The sequence below is a fragment of the Oncorhynchus kisutch genome, linkage group LG26 (assembly GCF_002021735.2).
Source record: "Oncorhynchus kisutch isolate 150728-3 linkage group LG26, Okis_V2, whole genome shotgun sequence".
In the NCBI taxonomy this organism is placed as follows: domain Eukaryota; kingdom Metazoa; phylum Chordata; class Actinopteri; order Salmoniformes; family Salmonidae; genus Oncorhynchus; species Oncorhynchus kisutch.
The window spans coordinates 4,590,906-4,606,854 of record NC_034199.2 but is presented as its reverse complement, the minus strand read 5'-3'; the positions used below and the strand labels follow the sequence as shown (position 1 = coordinate 4,606,854).

The 15,949-nt window shown below is 44.4% G+C and overlaps 1 long non-coding RNA gene across 1 annotated transcript; it reads left to right on the top strand.

Moving 5' to 3' along the window:
- The first annotated feature begins 342 nt into the window (after positions 1 to 342).
- On the top strand, positions 343 to 2,486 carry LOC109870723 (uncharacterized). Its single transcript, XR_002252210.2, has 3 exons — positions 343 to 574; positions 1,792 to 1,940; positions 2,243 to 2,486. It is a non-coding gene; the product is annotated as an uncharacterized LOC109870723 (long non-coding RNA).
- Positions 2,487 to 15,949: the final 13,463 nt, after the last annotated feature.

Here is a 15,949-nt window from a genome sequence, read left to right as displayed (position 1 = left end):
GGTCAGATTTAGCAAGCTAATGTGCGTAGCGTCACCAAATGTACAGATACAGTAGGACGCATGAAAACGAGAAATAAATTGTTTTATTATCTTGCCTCAAGTAATAACAGGCTCATGAGAAAGATGTCAATGTTTAATATCCATGTACACAAAAGTGGAATGAGACACAATGTAGATACAAGGTGTGTGTGTGTGTGTGTGTGTGTGTGTGTGTGTGTGTGTGTGTGTGTGTGTGTGTGTGTGTGTGCGCGTGCGCGCACACGTGTGCAATGTGACATCAGCATCCCCTCTGTGTGGATATAAACCTACTTCCAGAGCAGGTCCTTTTCTGAATGACTCTCCACTACAGCCGTACACCTCAGCTCCATCCACCTCACAGGATAAGCAGAGGCATGCCAAGACACTTCAGCTATCCCTAGACCCATAGACTAAATACACTGAGTAACTCTGGTTACTTTTTACACTCTAGTAGCTAGCCATCGGAACAGAAGATTCTCTTTAGATTCTCCATTCAAGCAGAGGGACAACCTGAAGCCTGAGGTTCCTAAAGCCATACTTGGCTCTTCTCCACATTGTAAGTTTTCACTTCTATTCTTTACTCTTAAATGTCCTTGAATTAACTCTAAGATGTTTTATTTTAATAGCTGTTATATTTTGAGCAAATTTGATTCTTGTTTTTTACACGCCTGAAGCATATTTGATGTCAAGTGAACTCCTTGACCAGTCTATCCCCAGGATTTACCAATGCTATTTTTATATTGTGCTTTAGAAGCACTGCAATCATTTTCATAGCCAAGTCCTATAGCAAAAACTGGATGAATCAATGATGGTTCTGCGTCATTTTAACCCCCCAAAAATCTATGTGATGACGTTGAATCAACATGGAAAACTGATTGGATTTGCAAAAATAAATCAATATGAAGGCATTTTGTCTTTTTTTCAACCAACATTTTTCCAACCTAAAATTCATAATATCGAGTTGCACCCCCCTTTGCCCTCAGAACAGCCTCAATTCGTCGGCATGGACTACAAGGTGTTGAAGGCATTTCACAGGATTGCTGGCCCATGTTGAGTCCAATACTTCCCACAGTTGTGTCACGTTGGCTGGATGTCCTTATGGTGGTGGACCATTCTTGATACACATGGAAAACTGTTGAGCATGAAAAACCCTGCAGCATTGCAGTTCTTGACACACTCAAACTGGTGTGCCTGGCACCTACTATCATACCCCATGCACCCTGTCTTGACCATTCACGCTCTGAAAGGCACACACACACAATCCATGTCTAAATTGTCTCAATGCTTAAAAATATTTCTTTAACCTGTCTCCTCCCCTTCATCCACACTGATTGAAGTGGAATTAACAGGTGACATCAATAAGGGATCATAGCTTTCACCTGGATTCACCTTGTCAGTCTATGTCATGGAAAGAGCAAATGTTCCCAATGTTTTCAACACTTAGGGTATTGTGTTATTTTCTTGTAAGTCCATGCAACGTTTACAGAATTGTTTCATGCCTGGTTTGGTAGTCAGTGTATTGCGCTTATGATAGTTTGGCAACAGAAGACAGACATGTAATAGGAGTTTGGTATTCTGTTGTACTGTATCTTCTGATTGTTATTCAATTAACACATTATTCGATAGCACCTTTATAATCAATAAAGTTATGTTAATTGGTTCTGGTTGATCAATGATTTATATTATTATTTGCATGATGAATTATATTTACTTTCTATGAACCTATGCTCATTTAGCAGAATTCAATTCTAAAGTAAAACTTTATTGTTCCAGATTGACGTCTGCCCCAGCCTAGGACTCAGTGATCGACATCTGTATGATGACCATGAGGGTGTGTGCGGTGCTCTATGCCCTCATGTTACTGCTGTCACGGACTCTATCCAAGACACACGTTGGGTATCCACAGAGCTCCATGGAGATAAGTATGTTATTTTCCCATCTCATCTTTCCTTTAACTCAAACTAATTTACTATAAAGTCATATGGTCGCTCTCGCCACTTTCATTATTTGGACCGCATTCACACACTCACTCTCTCCTACCATGTTCTTGTGCACACTCCTCTCCTTCTCTTCTAACTTCTCCCACAGTCCCTTTCACCCCACAGATTCTGTTACAACCTCACCTATATTTCTCAGCTCCCCCAACGTTGACGTCATTATTTATTTTCAGAAAGGTTATGCGTCTTCTATTTTTCCTTTAAAAAAAAATATTTGTGACACTCAGATCCAGACATTAATGCCTCGTGGTACACAGGACGAGGGATCCGACCAGTAGGACGTTTTGGGCGGCGGACGAACGGGAGAATCCAAAGGCTGGCCCTCGCCACACATAGTCTGTGTTCCCAACATGGAAAACAAAGACTGGCGAACGGATTAAATACATCATGAAACTGTTTTGCCTCTTTATTTCTCCTTGTTGTTTGTATATTAAGAAGTGATGTGATTGAATAAAAACATTTAGAAACTAGCGTGTCATGGTGAATTCTGCTCTTCTTACATACAGTACATCTGTCTCATATTGTGCATTTGTCTTGGCTTTGACTCTAAATTGTAACCTTTAACATTTCTGGACAACATTTGTAGTTACGCTTCATATTACAGTCATTTTACAGGGAGGTTCAGGGCCGGACTTGGACCAAAAATCATCCCTGGCATTTTTAACACACTGGCAAATTTTTTTCCTCGACACCCCCTATTATTAGACAGTTAATAATGTGTGCAAGGTATAAAGATTACTAAGGTATAAAGACTAGTAACATAGGCTTAAAGTAGTAGGGAACACCGTACAAGTGATAAAGGATAAAGGGCTACAGCATAAGAATTGTTGGAAGAGATTCTCTTCTGCACTGATGAACCAACCCAGTAAATGTGGAGGAGGAGTTAAGATGGAGTGTCTTGTTGTCCAAATCCAAAAGTGGAAGTCGCATCAGGCTCTTTTTCCATTTCCACTGAAAAACGGATGCATCCGGATGGGTCCAAACCCGCAGGTAATTGCCTGTAGCTGATTGGCTAGATACACTATATATACAAAAATATGTGGATACCCCTTCAAATGATTGGATTCTGCTATTTCAGCCACACACACGTTGCTGACAGGTGTATAAAATCAAGCACACAGCCATGCAATCTCCATAGACAAACATTGGCAGTAGAACTGGCTTATTGAAATGCTCAGTGACTTTCAATGTGGCACCATCATAGGATGACACCTTTTCAACAAGTCAGTTTGTCAAATTTCTGCTCTGCTACAGCTGCCCCGGTCAACTGTAAGTGCTGTTATTGTGAAGTGGAAACATCTAGGAGACAACGGTTCAGCAGCGAAGTGGTAGACCACATTAGCTCACACAATGGGACCACCGAGTGCTGAAGCACATAGCGTGTAAAAATTGTCTGTCCTCAGTTGCAACACTCACTACCGAGTTCCAAACTGCCTCTGGAAGGAACGTCAGCACAATAACTATTCATCGGGAGCTTCATGAAATGGGTTTTCATGGCAGAGCAGACACACACAAGCCTAAGATCAAATCACCCTTCATCATCTGGCAGTCCGAGGGAGAAATCTGCATTTCCAGGAGAACACTACCTGCCCGAATGCATAGTGCCAACTGTAAAGTTTGGTGGAGGAGGAATAATGGTATTGGGCTGTTTTTCATGGTTCAGACTAAGCCCCTTAGTTCCAGTGAAGGGAAATCTTAACGCTACAGCATACAATGACATTCTAGACAATTCTGTGCTTCCAACTTTGTGCCAATAGTTTGGGGAAGGCACTTTCCTGTTTCAGCATGACAATGTCCCCGTGCACAAAGCGAGGTCGTCCATACAGAAATGTTTTGTCAAGATCAGTGTGGAAGAACTTGACTGGTCAGCACAGAGCCCTGACCTCAACCCCATCGAACACGCCGACTGAGAGCCAGGCCTAATCGCCCAACATCAGTGCCCGACCTCACTAATGCTCTTGTGGCTGAATGGAACAAGTCCCCACAGCAATGTTCCAACATCTAGTGGAAAGTCTTCTCAGAAGAGTGGAGGTTGTTAAAGCAGCAAAGCGGGGATCAACTCCATATTAATGCCCATGATTTTGGAATTAGATGTTCTACGAGCAAGTGTCCACATGCTCTAAATAACCAAAAGTATGTCTGGTGATCAGAATCATAGTTGCCGGACTACAGGACAACAAACCAGGGATCGGTTGGCTAAAGTCAGGGAGGTGAGAGAGTTCTACAGCCAGATATCATGGCACCAGAAGGATGAGAGTGTTAGAGAAGGCTGCAGAAGACTATACACTTAGGAGCCACATGGGGTTCTCTACAGAGGGAAGGCATTAGGATTGTAACTTGTCATAACTCTCCTGTGTAACTTGTCATAACTCTCCGGTTACAGTGGGTCCGCTCTACAGCGTGCTCTCTCTCGTAGAGGGGGAGAGCAGGAAGCCGGCTGTGTTATGGTCGGTCATAAAATACGCTGTCCCTATGCTCTGTAGTGTTCGAGTTTGGAATGTAAACTGTGGAACACAGAGAGATACTTGGACATCAAGTTTGAATAATTCAACAATATTTCTATTTTTGAGAATGTGGGAGTGGTCCGTGGACACCTAAGGGAAAGTCATGACGAGTGTGTTTAATTTGGTGATCTCATGAAGGACAGGAGACCTACATTACTGTATCTCTGGTTGTGTACACCTTCCAATCAATTATCAAATCAAATTTTATTTGTCACATACACATGGTTAGCAGATGTTAATGCGAGTGTATCGAAATGCTTGTGCTTCTAGTTCCGACAATGCAGTAATAACCAACGAGTAATCTAGCTAACAATTCCAAAACTACTACCTTATACACACAAGTGTAAAGGGATAAAGAATATGTACATAAAGATATATGAATGAGTGATGGTACAGAGCGGCATAGGCAAGATGCAATCGAGTACAGTATATACATATATATATATATATTTTTACCTTTATTTAACTAGGCAAGTCAGTTAAGAACAAATTCTTATTTTCAATGACGGCCTAGGAACAGGCCGTCATTGTACTGACCTCGCCTTCTGGATGATAGCGGGGTGAACAGGCAGTGGCTCGGGTGGTTGTTGTCCTTGATGATCTTTATGGCCTTCCTGTGACATTGGGTGGTGTAGGTGTCCTGGAGGGCAGGTAATTTGCCCCCGGTGATGCGTTGTGCAGACCTCACTACCCTCTGGAGAGCCATACGGTTGTGGGCGGAGCAGTTGCCGTACCAGGCGGTGATACAGCCCGACAGGATGCTCTCGATGTAGAAGTTTGTGAGCGCTTTTGGTGACAAGCCGAATTTCTTCAGCCTCCTGAGATTGAAGAGGCGCTGCTGCGCCTGTCTGTGTGGGTGGACCAATTAAGTTTTTCTGTGATGTGTACGCCGAGGAACTTAAAACTTACTACCCTCTCCGTCAGGAAGTCCAGTACCCAGTTGCACAGGGCGGGGTCGAGACCCAGGTTCTCGAGCTTGATGACGAGCTTGGAGGGTACTATATGGTGTTAAATGCCGAGCTGTAGTCGATGAACAGCATTCTCACATAGGTATTCCTCTTGTCCAGATGGGTTAGGGCAGTGTGCAGTGTGGTTGAGATTGCATCGTCTGTGGACCTATTTGGGCGGTAAGCAAATTGGAGTGGGTCTAGGGTGTCAGGTAGGGTGGAGGTGATATGGTCCTTGACTAGTCTCTCAAAGCACTTCATGATGACGGAAGTGAGTGCTACGGGGCGGCAGTCGTTTAGCTCATTTACCTTAGCTTTCTTGGGAACAGGAACAATGGTGGCCCTCTTGAAGCATGTGGTAACAGCAGACTGGGATAGGGTTGGATTGAATATGTCCGTAAACACACCAGCGAGCTTGTCTGCGCATGCTCTGAGGGCGCGGCTGGGGATGCCGTCTGGGCCTGCAGCCTTGCGAGGGTTAACACGTTTAAATGTTTTACTCACCTCTGCTGCAGTGAAGGAGAGTCCGCATGTTTTGGTTGCGGGCCGTGTCAGTGGCACTGTACTGTCCTCAAAGCGGGCAAAAAAGTTATTTAGTCTGCCTGGGAGCAAGGCATCCTGGTCCGTGACTGGGCTGGTTTTCTTTTTGTAATCCGTGATTGACTGTAGACCCTGCCACATACCTCTTGTGTCTGAGCCATTGAGTTGCGATTCTACTTTGTCTCTATACTGACGCTTAGCTTGTTTGATTGCCTTGCGAAGGGAATAGCTACACTGTTTGTATTCCGTAATGTTTCCGGTCACCTTGCCCTGATTAAAAGCAGTAGTTCGGGCTTTCAGTTTCACGGGAATGCTGCCATCAATCCACGGTTTCTGGTTTGGGAATGTTTTAATCGTTGCTATGGGAACGACATCTTCAACGCACGTTCTAATGAACTCGCTCACCGAATCAGCGTATTCGTCAATGTTGTTGTCTGACGCAATACGAAACATATCCCAGTCCACGTGATGGAAGCAGTCTTGGAGCATGGAATCAGATTGGTCGGACCAGTGTTGAACAGACCTCAGCGTGGGAGCTTCTTGTTTTAGCTTCTGTCTGTAGGCAGGGAGCAACAAAATGGAGTCGTGGTCAGCTTTTCCGAAAGGAGGGCGGGGGAGGGCCTTATCTGCATTAGAATAAGTTAGAATAGCAATGATCCAAGGTTTTACCAGCCCTGGTTGCGCAATCGATTTGCTGATACAATTTAGGGAGTCTTGTTTTCAGATTAGCCTTGTTAAAATCCCCAGCTACAATGAATGCAGCCTCAGGATATATGGATTCCAGTTTGCAAAGAGTCAAATAAAGTTCGTTCAGAGCCATCGATGTGTCTGCTTGGGGGGGAATATATACGGCTGTGATTATACTCGAAGAGAATTCCCTTGGTAGATAATGCGGTCGACATTTGATTGTGAGGAATTCTAAATCAGGTGAACAGAAGGACTTGAGTTCCTGTATGTTGTTGTGACCACACCACGTCTCGTTAACCATAAAGCATACGCCTCCGCCCCTCTTCTTACCAGAAAGATGTTTGTTTCTGTCGGTGCGATGCGTGGAGAAGCCAGCTGGCTGCACCAACTCCGATAGCGTCTCTCGAGTGAGCCATGTTTCCGTGAAGCAAAGAACGTTACAGTCCCTGATGTCCCTCTGGAATGCTACGGTTGCTCGGATTTCATCAACCTTGTTGTCAAGAGACTGGACATTGGCGAGTAGTATGCTAGGGAGTGGCGCGCAATGTGCCCGTCTCCGGAGCCTGACCAGAAGACCGCTTCGTTTGCCTCTTTTACGACGTTGTTGTTTTGGGTCGCAGGCTGGGATCCATTCCGTTGTCCTGGGTGAAAGGCAGAACACAGGATCCGCTCAGGGAAAGTCATATTCTTGGTCGTACTGATGGTGAGTTGACGCTGCTCTTATGTTCAGTAGTTCTTCTCGACTGTATGTAATGAAACCTAAGATGACCTGGGGTACCAATGTAAGAAATACAAAAAACTGCATAGTTTCCTAGGAACGCAAAGCGAGGCGGCCATGGGGTTTACTGATGGTTGTGTCATGACGTTGGCCTGTGGGTAAAGTTTATGACCCCCCATAAATACCTTTCTCTCTTTCCTCTCTCTTGACTCTACCGAAGGACTCTTGAAAAGCCTTTGTTAAACATAGAGTCTGGGAACATCTAAAGGTGGGGGGAAAGGAACCATATTTCAGTATTCCAACCAGTTGAAAATAAACTTTGTGTCACGAATCCCTCTGAAGATGGTGCCTCTTCCTGTTCGGGCGGAGCTCGGCGTCGCCGGCCTACTAGCTGCCACCGATCCCCTTTTCTGTTTCAGTTAATTTTGTCTGATTAGTTTCACCTGTTTCTTGTTTGGGTTTTGTTTTGGGCTATTTAAACCCGGTAGGCCCGCCGGCTTTTGTGCGGGCTTGTTTTTCTGTTCATGGTGTGTGGATTCCGTTTTTACGGACAGTTTAGTCCTGTTTGTTGAACCGGGTATTTATGCGCCCTTGTGTGTGGCGTGACCATTACTCTGTTCTTGGAATAAAGATCCACGTTTTGAACTACCCTGCTCTCTGCGCCTGACTCCTCCACCCACTACTCCTAGAAGCCGTGACACGTTGGTACTAAATTAAATATGATGCCAGATCAGTTTGGTCGTCTGAGACATAATGGCAGATGAAAGGACGTAATAAACGGTATCTTGGAAAGTTTACACATTCTGGTTATCAGATTCACATTGAATTGTTGTGCAATTTAAATGTTTAAATTTGAAACTACTTGTGAAAAGATGAAATGTAATTTCAGCTTCCAAATGAGAGAATTGGGTTTTCATAAGGTTAAAGCTCTGCTCACTCAGTGGCCCGCCCATGTGAAGAGACATTGGTTATAAACTATGAAACACACCCTTCTCTCCCCTCCTATTTAAAGCCCTTGACGAAAATGTACCTTTCTGTTCCGATGACATTAGGGCGATAGTCCAATGTTGAAAGTGTTCAGATAATAAGCTGTTCCTGTCACGTTCTGACCTTTATTTCCTTTGTTTTGTCATTATTTAGTATGGTCAGGGCGTGAGTTGGGGTGGGCAGTCTATGTTAGTTTTTCTATGATTTGGGGATTTCTATGTTTCGGCCTAGTATGGTTCTCAATCAGAGGCAGGTGTCATTAGTTGTCTCTGATTGAGAATCATACTTAGGTAGCCTGGGTTGCACTGTTTGTTTGTGGGTGATTGTCTATGTTGATTCCTTGTTTCAGCATAGTTCGCATTAGCTTCACGGTTGTTATTTTGTTTTGTATTGTTTTTGTACAGGGTTTCAGTGTTCAGTGTTTTCTTTATTAAAATTAATGATGAACACATACCACGGCGCATTTTGGTCCTCTGATCCATCTCGCCTCTCCTCTTCAGATGAAGAGGAGGACGACCGTGATAGTTCCGTGTACATTAGGGCGAGAGCCCTATGTAAGAAGGACAAAGACCACCTACAGAACTAAGATAACCTCAGCAAGAACCTAACAAAATTAGCATTGAATTTCAATGGGAAGGTGACGACCTACATGCCGAAAGGATGAATTTTGACTAGACCAGCCAGAATATAACATCAGCATATAGCATGGCATATAGTATGAACTTTGAACTCTTATTCACACCAGAAGTGATACTTCCTAGCCATAGAGTTAGCAGCAGCCACTGTAAACGTGGGCTAGGAAAGGACGGACGACCTATCCCGTTTACCACACAACGACGTTACTACAACATTTTTAGTTTACCACCAGGGACACTCTTCAAAGGACAAGGAAGATCTCTGTTGGGCAACACGGCCTTCCATCTACCACCAACCTATTGAAGCACAGCTCAGAGTAAATATTTATTGCATTTTCCTTTTCCAAATGGGCGGTAATTTAGAATACATAAGATACTGTATTTATGATAGCATAGCTTCTCCCTTCTCCCTTCCCGCTCTTTCACTCAAACCCAACCCCCTCACTTTGTGTAATCAGCCGTCGCATCTGTTCCGTCCACCAGGGACGTTTTCTTTATTGCAATTTGTAATCAATGTATGATCCATTCGGTATATATGAATCCGTGTGATTAGTTAGGTATTTAGTAAATAAATGATTAAACCCAATTTTGCATGGCTGATTCAACTTGTTAGCCAGGGTTCGTGAAGATAATCAAGAATTTACCACTTTCAGATGAGACTAAACAAGGTGATGATTAAGTATTGACTGCTATTGACGTAAAAGATTACCAGGTCTTTAAGAGTTTATTCAGAAGATAACAGCTCTATAAACATTATTTCGTGGTGCCCCGACTTTCTAGTTAATTATCTACCTGATTAGCTTAATCAGGTAATATTAAATACAGATAAATTATTTTACAGAATGGCATGTTATATTACTTAATCCGGCATAGCCAAAGACACGACAGTTGGGTAACATATATGATTACATATGAAACTATTTGTTAAAAGATGAAATGTGATGTTAGCCTTCTAAATGAGAGTATGGATTTTCATATTAAGTTTAATTAGTCAGTGCCCACACCCCCGTGATCACAGACATCACATTAGGCATAATAGAACCACCCCTTCTTCCAAAGAGTATAAAACCCACTTCCTACAAAATGTACATTAAGTCAGAGAACGCCAGGACAGAGTCCCCACATTGGAATGGCTACAATTCTGTAAACCATTAGACTAGAAAACATGCAGCTGACGCTACATGAGAAATGGTTAAGAACTACAACTTTATAGGCCACGGAGACCATAGAGAGTGTAGCGTTGGCTACACTGCAAGAAATGGTTAAGAGACTATCGATCACTACAGAATAAGAGCAAATCCTAGACGTAATATTACTAGTCTGCAGCTGAAAATAATGTAAGTCTAATACGAGAATACCAACAACTGCAGAAGCAACTATTCTATGCAACAACCTTCTGTACGCCTGACATATCCATAACAACAGACACTATCCAGAGCCTGTGAGAAAGCGACAACTACGAAAGACATTGTGACTTCTGGGGAAGGTAACCAGGGACTCTCTGATGAACTGACTCTCCAGCAGATTCCAACAGAGAAGACAACCACATACAGGCGTAAATATAAACATTGCAATTATTCTCGAATGAGCGACCATTCATGTGCAAAATTAGCATTTCAATGAACATAATTATCAACTGTGTGTACTGAATCCATTTAGTCTTTCCCACTCTTTTATCTGTCCCCACCCCTTTCCATTGTCTACCAATTCATAATTTAGGCTAGTTTTCGTGCAGATATCCAAGGGTTTGCGACGTTCAGTAATGAGAACTGATGAGGTAATAATGATACATTAATAAAATACTAATTGATAAGATATGAAAATATCTGAGGAGTCGATTCGGGAAATAGAAAGTATAAACATTTTCCCATGGTGCCCCGACTTCCTAGTTAATTAAAGTTTACATGATTAGTTTAATCACGTAATAATAATAATAATTACACATAGAGAATCGATTTGATAAAATAACAGTCTCCACATTTAGTGATAGCCCAGACAAGACAAACTGATCTTAGATATTTATTGGCAAACATATTAGCTCGAGCCGGTCAGTAATGGACAGGTGAATAATAAAAATGTAATCATTGTCATTATGAGTGGTGTAATATATGAGCTCATATTTCACCAAACAAAAATTGATTGTTAGCCAGGGTTAATCCATGTTAATTATAACATGTGTAACTTTCCAGCCTCAATTAAATAATCTTCTACTTAGAGATGGCCCCTCGCTTAATTTAGTTCCATTTCAAGTATATCCTCTCGATAGCTCACTTTATGGGGATTCACTTAGGTGGATTTTCTAACGGAAGTACCAATCACAGACAATCACACACCAATCACAGAAAAGGATAACATGTCAAAATTTGCGACTTGTACTGGATTTAATGACTGGAAACATGCAAATGTGTGCATAACCGAACATGACGGATCAGAGGCCCATCGCAAATGCATGCTGTCACGAACCGCCCTTGCTGTCTCTGCCTGGCCGGTTCCCCTCTTTCCACTGGGATTCTCTGCCTCTAACTCCATTACAGGGGCTGAGTCACTGGCTTACTGGGGCTCTCTCATGCCGTCCCTGGAAGGGGTGCGTCACCTGAGTGGGTTGATTCACTGATGTGGTCATCCTGTCTGGGTTGGCGCCCCCCCTTGGGTTGTGCCATGGCGGAGATCTTTGTGGGCTATACTCAGCCTTGTCTCAGGATGGTAAGTTGGTGGTTGAAGATATCCCTCTAGTGGTGTGGGGGCTGTGCTTTGGCAAAGTGGGTGGGGTTATATCCTTCCTGTTTGGCCCTGTCCGGGGGTGTCCTCGGATGGGGCCACAGTGTCTCCTGACCCCTCCTATCTCAGCCTCCAGTATTTATGCTGCAGTAGTTTGTGTCGGGGGGCTAGGGTCAGTTTGTTATATCTGGAGTACTTCTCCTGTCCTATTCGGTGTCCTGTGTGAATCTAAGTCTAAATCTGCGTTCTCTAATTCTCTCCTTCTCTCTTTCTTTCTCTCTCTCGGAGGACCTGAGCCCTAGGACCATGCCCCAGGACTACCTGACACGATGACTCCTTGCTGTCCCCAGTCCACCTGGCCGTGCTGCTGCTCCAGTTTCAACTGTTCTGCCTTATTATTATTCGACCATGCTGGTTGTTTTGTGCTGCTACCATGTTGTGCTGCTGCCAAGATGTGTTGCTACCATGTTGTCATGTTGTGTTGCTGCCATGCTATGTCGTCATCTTAGGTCTCTCTTACACCACTCTGCCTCCAGAAATATATCACTCTTTGTCCCCATGAAACCAGGCGCACAGAGCCGTGGTATGGAAATACACTATGCTCATATGCCCCGGACGCATTGAAAGATACCCCAGTTAACTGGGACACTCTCAGCCCCTGCAGTGTTATCGACTTCTGAGAGTCTATCCAGAGTGATTCCACAGTCTGTTAGAAATGACCACCCTATTAGGGTTGTTTGGAGGCTCCGTTCCCAAATACTGTTGACAAAAGGATGGAAGCGCTGACACTTTGACTAGGGTGATTCCTCCTCCATGCCTGGCTCTCTCCACTCCATTAAAATAGCCTTATCCCTCTTCCTTGAGCCCCCTCGATGACCAGGGATACCTTGGTTGCGGAGATCACTCTCTTGCTTACAACCAGCCCTGGCAGTTGCAGTTACACTGGGATTGATTTGATTTGATCCTCAGACCCATACGCACAGAGAAATCTACCATCCGCAACCATGCCATGACCCTCTGGGCGTGACCCGTGAGAGATAAAGATTGAACACACCTGCCACTCGGGATCAGCAGCATCCAGAGTGCCAGTGCCCCTCTTTTACGCTCAGAAGTGGTCTGGCCTGAACAGATAATTTCTTAATGCTCTGTATCCTGGGTGTTTAATGCTTCATCACATAACCTTTTCAGGACAGAGGGAAGATCTCCACTGCGAAGGTCCATTCAAACCACTATCTCAGCCTGTCATACAGGCTCCGATAGTTGGGTTAAACCCTTTGCTTTTCTTTTGATAGAGGGTGGGCATCGCTTGCACCTAGTCTGGAAGCCTTTTTAGGGCTTCCGGACCGCTGGTGGAACGCATGGAGAGGTAACACCTCTCCTTCTGGCCGCTTTACCGTCTACCTGCCAGCAAAATGAGTGATTGAGCTACACAAGGTGAAAGTACACCATTCTTGCCTACTGTTGGCAGGGGATTTCCTAAGTAACCTTATTACCCGATCCAACCTTCGATGTTGGGTGGTATTGTTAGGAATATCCTGGCTTCGGAGAAAATGCCTGTGTTACGGGAGGAGTTTATATCCACATAAAGTGAGATATAGAGATGATAGTATATTTTAAATAGAACTTAGGGTTACTTGCATAACCTCGATTCTATGATAATATGAGTGAGATATCTTACCACTTTTCCCTGCTTGAAAGAGAGGCACGCTTGAGAATGACCAAAGGCAGGGCAAGTGGCGTCTTATGAAGAGGAAAGGGGCTTACCTCATTCACCACTCGACCTGTCTGTCTCCAACATATGGTGGGATTGGTATTTCCGTTGGAGAATACGCCTGAGTAAATCCCCATTAAGTGAGATATCTCACTCATATTGTCATAGAACTGCAAGTAGCCCTAAGTTTCTGTCTCAAGTTCTGTAACACAATAAAGACCCGGGCCATGCTCATTCAGGACCAAATGGGAGAAAACGGATTACCTGGATTAATTTATCCAACGAGAAATGCAAGTTTCATTTTTCCATCACAAAACTTTTGTTTTGTTTACAGCACTTGGTATTCCCAGGCGGTCTCCCGTCCCAGTACAACCTGGCCCGACCCTGAACAAGCGTGTTCAGAGTGGTATGGCCACAAGCTTATGTTTATTTGCCACTTTTTCTTCCCGAATTAGGTCCTTTGGCACATCTCTCCAACTCCTTAATGGGCTCGGGAGAGGCAAAGGCCTAGTCATGCGTCCTCCGTAACATGACCCACCTGGCTGCCTACTTCTTATCACACTACTCGCTTAACCCGGATGTCAGACGCACCAATGTGTCAGAGGGAACTCCATTCGACTGACAACCGTAGTCCGCTTGCAGGCGACCATGCCCTGTCACAAGGAGTCGCTAGAGCATGATGAGCTAAGGAAAGCCCCACCGGCTAAACCCTTACCTACCCCAGACGGAGCTGGGCCAATTGTGCCCCGTCTTATGGGGCTCCTGGTCACGGCCGGTTGTGACACAGACTAGGATTGAACCCCAGGCTGTAGTGGCACCTCAGCACTGTAGTACAGTGCTTTGATTGCTGCACCACCCAGGATCCCTGAAAAAAGTTTTAAACATTTTACATTGCGTGCCCTAATGAACACAACCCCCAACCATGTTTTCAATCAGCAAGAAATAAGATGCAACACTGTTGGAAACTTGGAATGATCCTCTGAAAAAATACTGCTTGAGTGTCTTGTGAAGAAAAATCTAATCAAAAACATTGTGAAAGAAAGAGTCCTATGCTGATATATTTTGACATTTACATTTGAGGCATTTAGCAGACTCTCTTGTCCAGAGTAACCTACAGTTAATGCATTCATTTTAAGATAGCTAGGTGGGACAACCACATATGACAGGCATAGTAAGTACACTTTTCATCAATAAACTTGCTATCAGTAAAGTCAGAGGGGGGTGGGGGGGAGACAATTGCAAGCGTTGGTTCAGGAAAGGTTTTTGGGGGGAGGGATAATTTAAGATACTCTTTGAAGAGGTAGGGATTCAGGTGCTTTTGGGTGATGGGCAGGGGCTCTGCTGTCTTAGGTTCAGAGGTAAGCTGGTTCCACCATTGGGGTGGGCTGAGCGAGAGATGCCCTCCCATAGGGGTGGGATGGCCAAGAGACAAGAGGTGGGAGAACCGAGTGCTCAGGTTGGGGTGTAGGGTTTGAGCATGGCCTGAAGGTAGGGAGGGCAGTTCCTCTTGCTGCTCCATAGGCAAGTATCACGGTCTTGTAGTGGATGCGAGCTTTGACTGGAAGCCAGTGGAGTGTGCGGAGGAGCGAGGTGTCATGGGAGAACTCAGGAATGTTGAAAACCAGGCGGGCTGCAGCATTCTGTCGCCAACAGCGAGTTTCAGTAGTCCGGGCGGGAGATGACAAGTGCCTGGATTAGGACCTGCACCGCTTCCTGTATGAGGTAGGGTCGTAATCTACGGATGATGTAGAGCATGAACCTGCAGGAACTGCTTTGATGTTTGCAGAGAACGACAGGGTCACGCCAAGGTTCTTTGCACTCTGGGAGTGAGACACTGGGGAGCGGTCAACCGTGATGCAGAGGTCTTTGAGTGGGCAGGCCTTCCCCGGGTTGAAGAGCAGCTCCGCCTTGTCGAGTTAGAGCTTGAGGTGGTGGGCCGACATTCAAGCTGAGATATCTGCCAGGCACGCATGTGCACCTGGGTGTCAGAAAGGGGGAAGGAGAAAAATAGTTGAGTGTCATCTGCATAGCAATGATAGGAGAGACCATGTGAGGATATGACAGAGCCGAGTGACTTGGTGTATTTGTATTTATTAGGGATCCCCATTAGCTGCTGCCTCTTCCAAACACATTAAAGCACTTACATTACATATAAAACAAAATATTAAACAGTACATCATATAACATTATTACACCACTACATAACTACAATACAAAATGTATAATACCACCATACAACAATATTATAATGTATGCGTGTGCGTGTCTTTACCTTTGTGTGTGTCTCTTCACAGTCCCCACTGTTCCATAAGATGTATTTTTACCTGTTTTGTAAATCTGATTCTACTGCTTGCATCAGTTACCTGATGTGTAGTAGAGTTCCATGTAGTCATGACACTATGTAGTACTGTGCGCCTCCCATAGTCTGTTCTGGTTTCTGGGGGGGTATGCATGTCTTGTGGGGTATGCAGGGGTATCTGAGCTGTG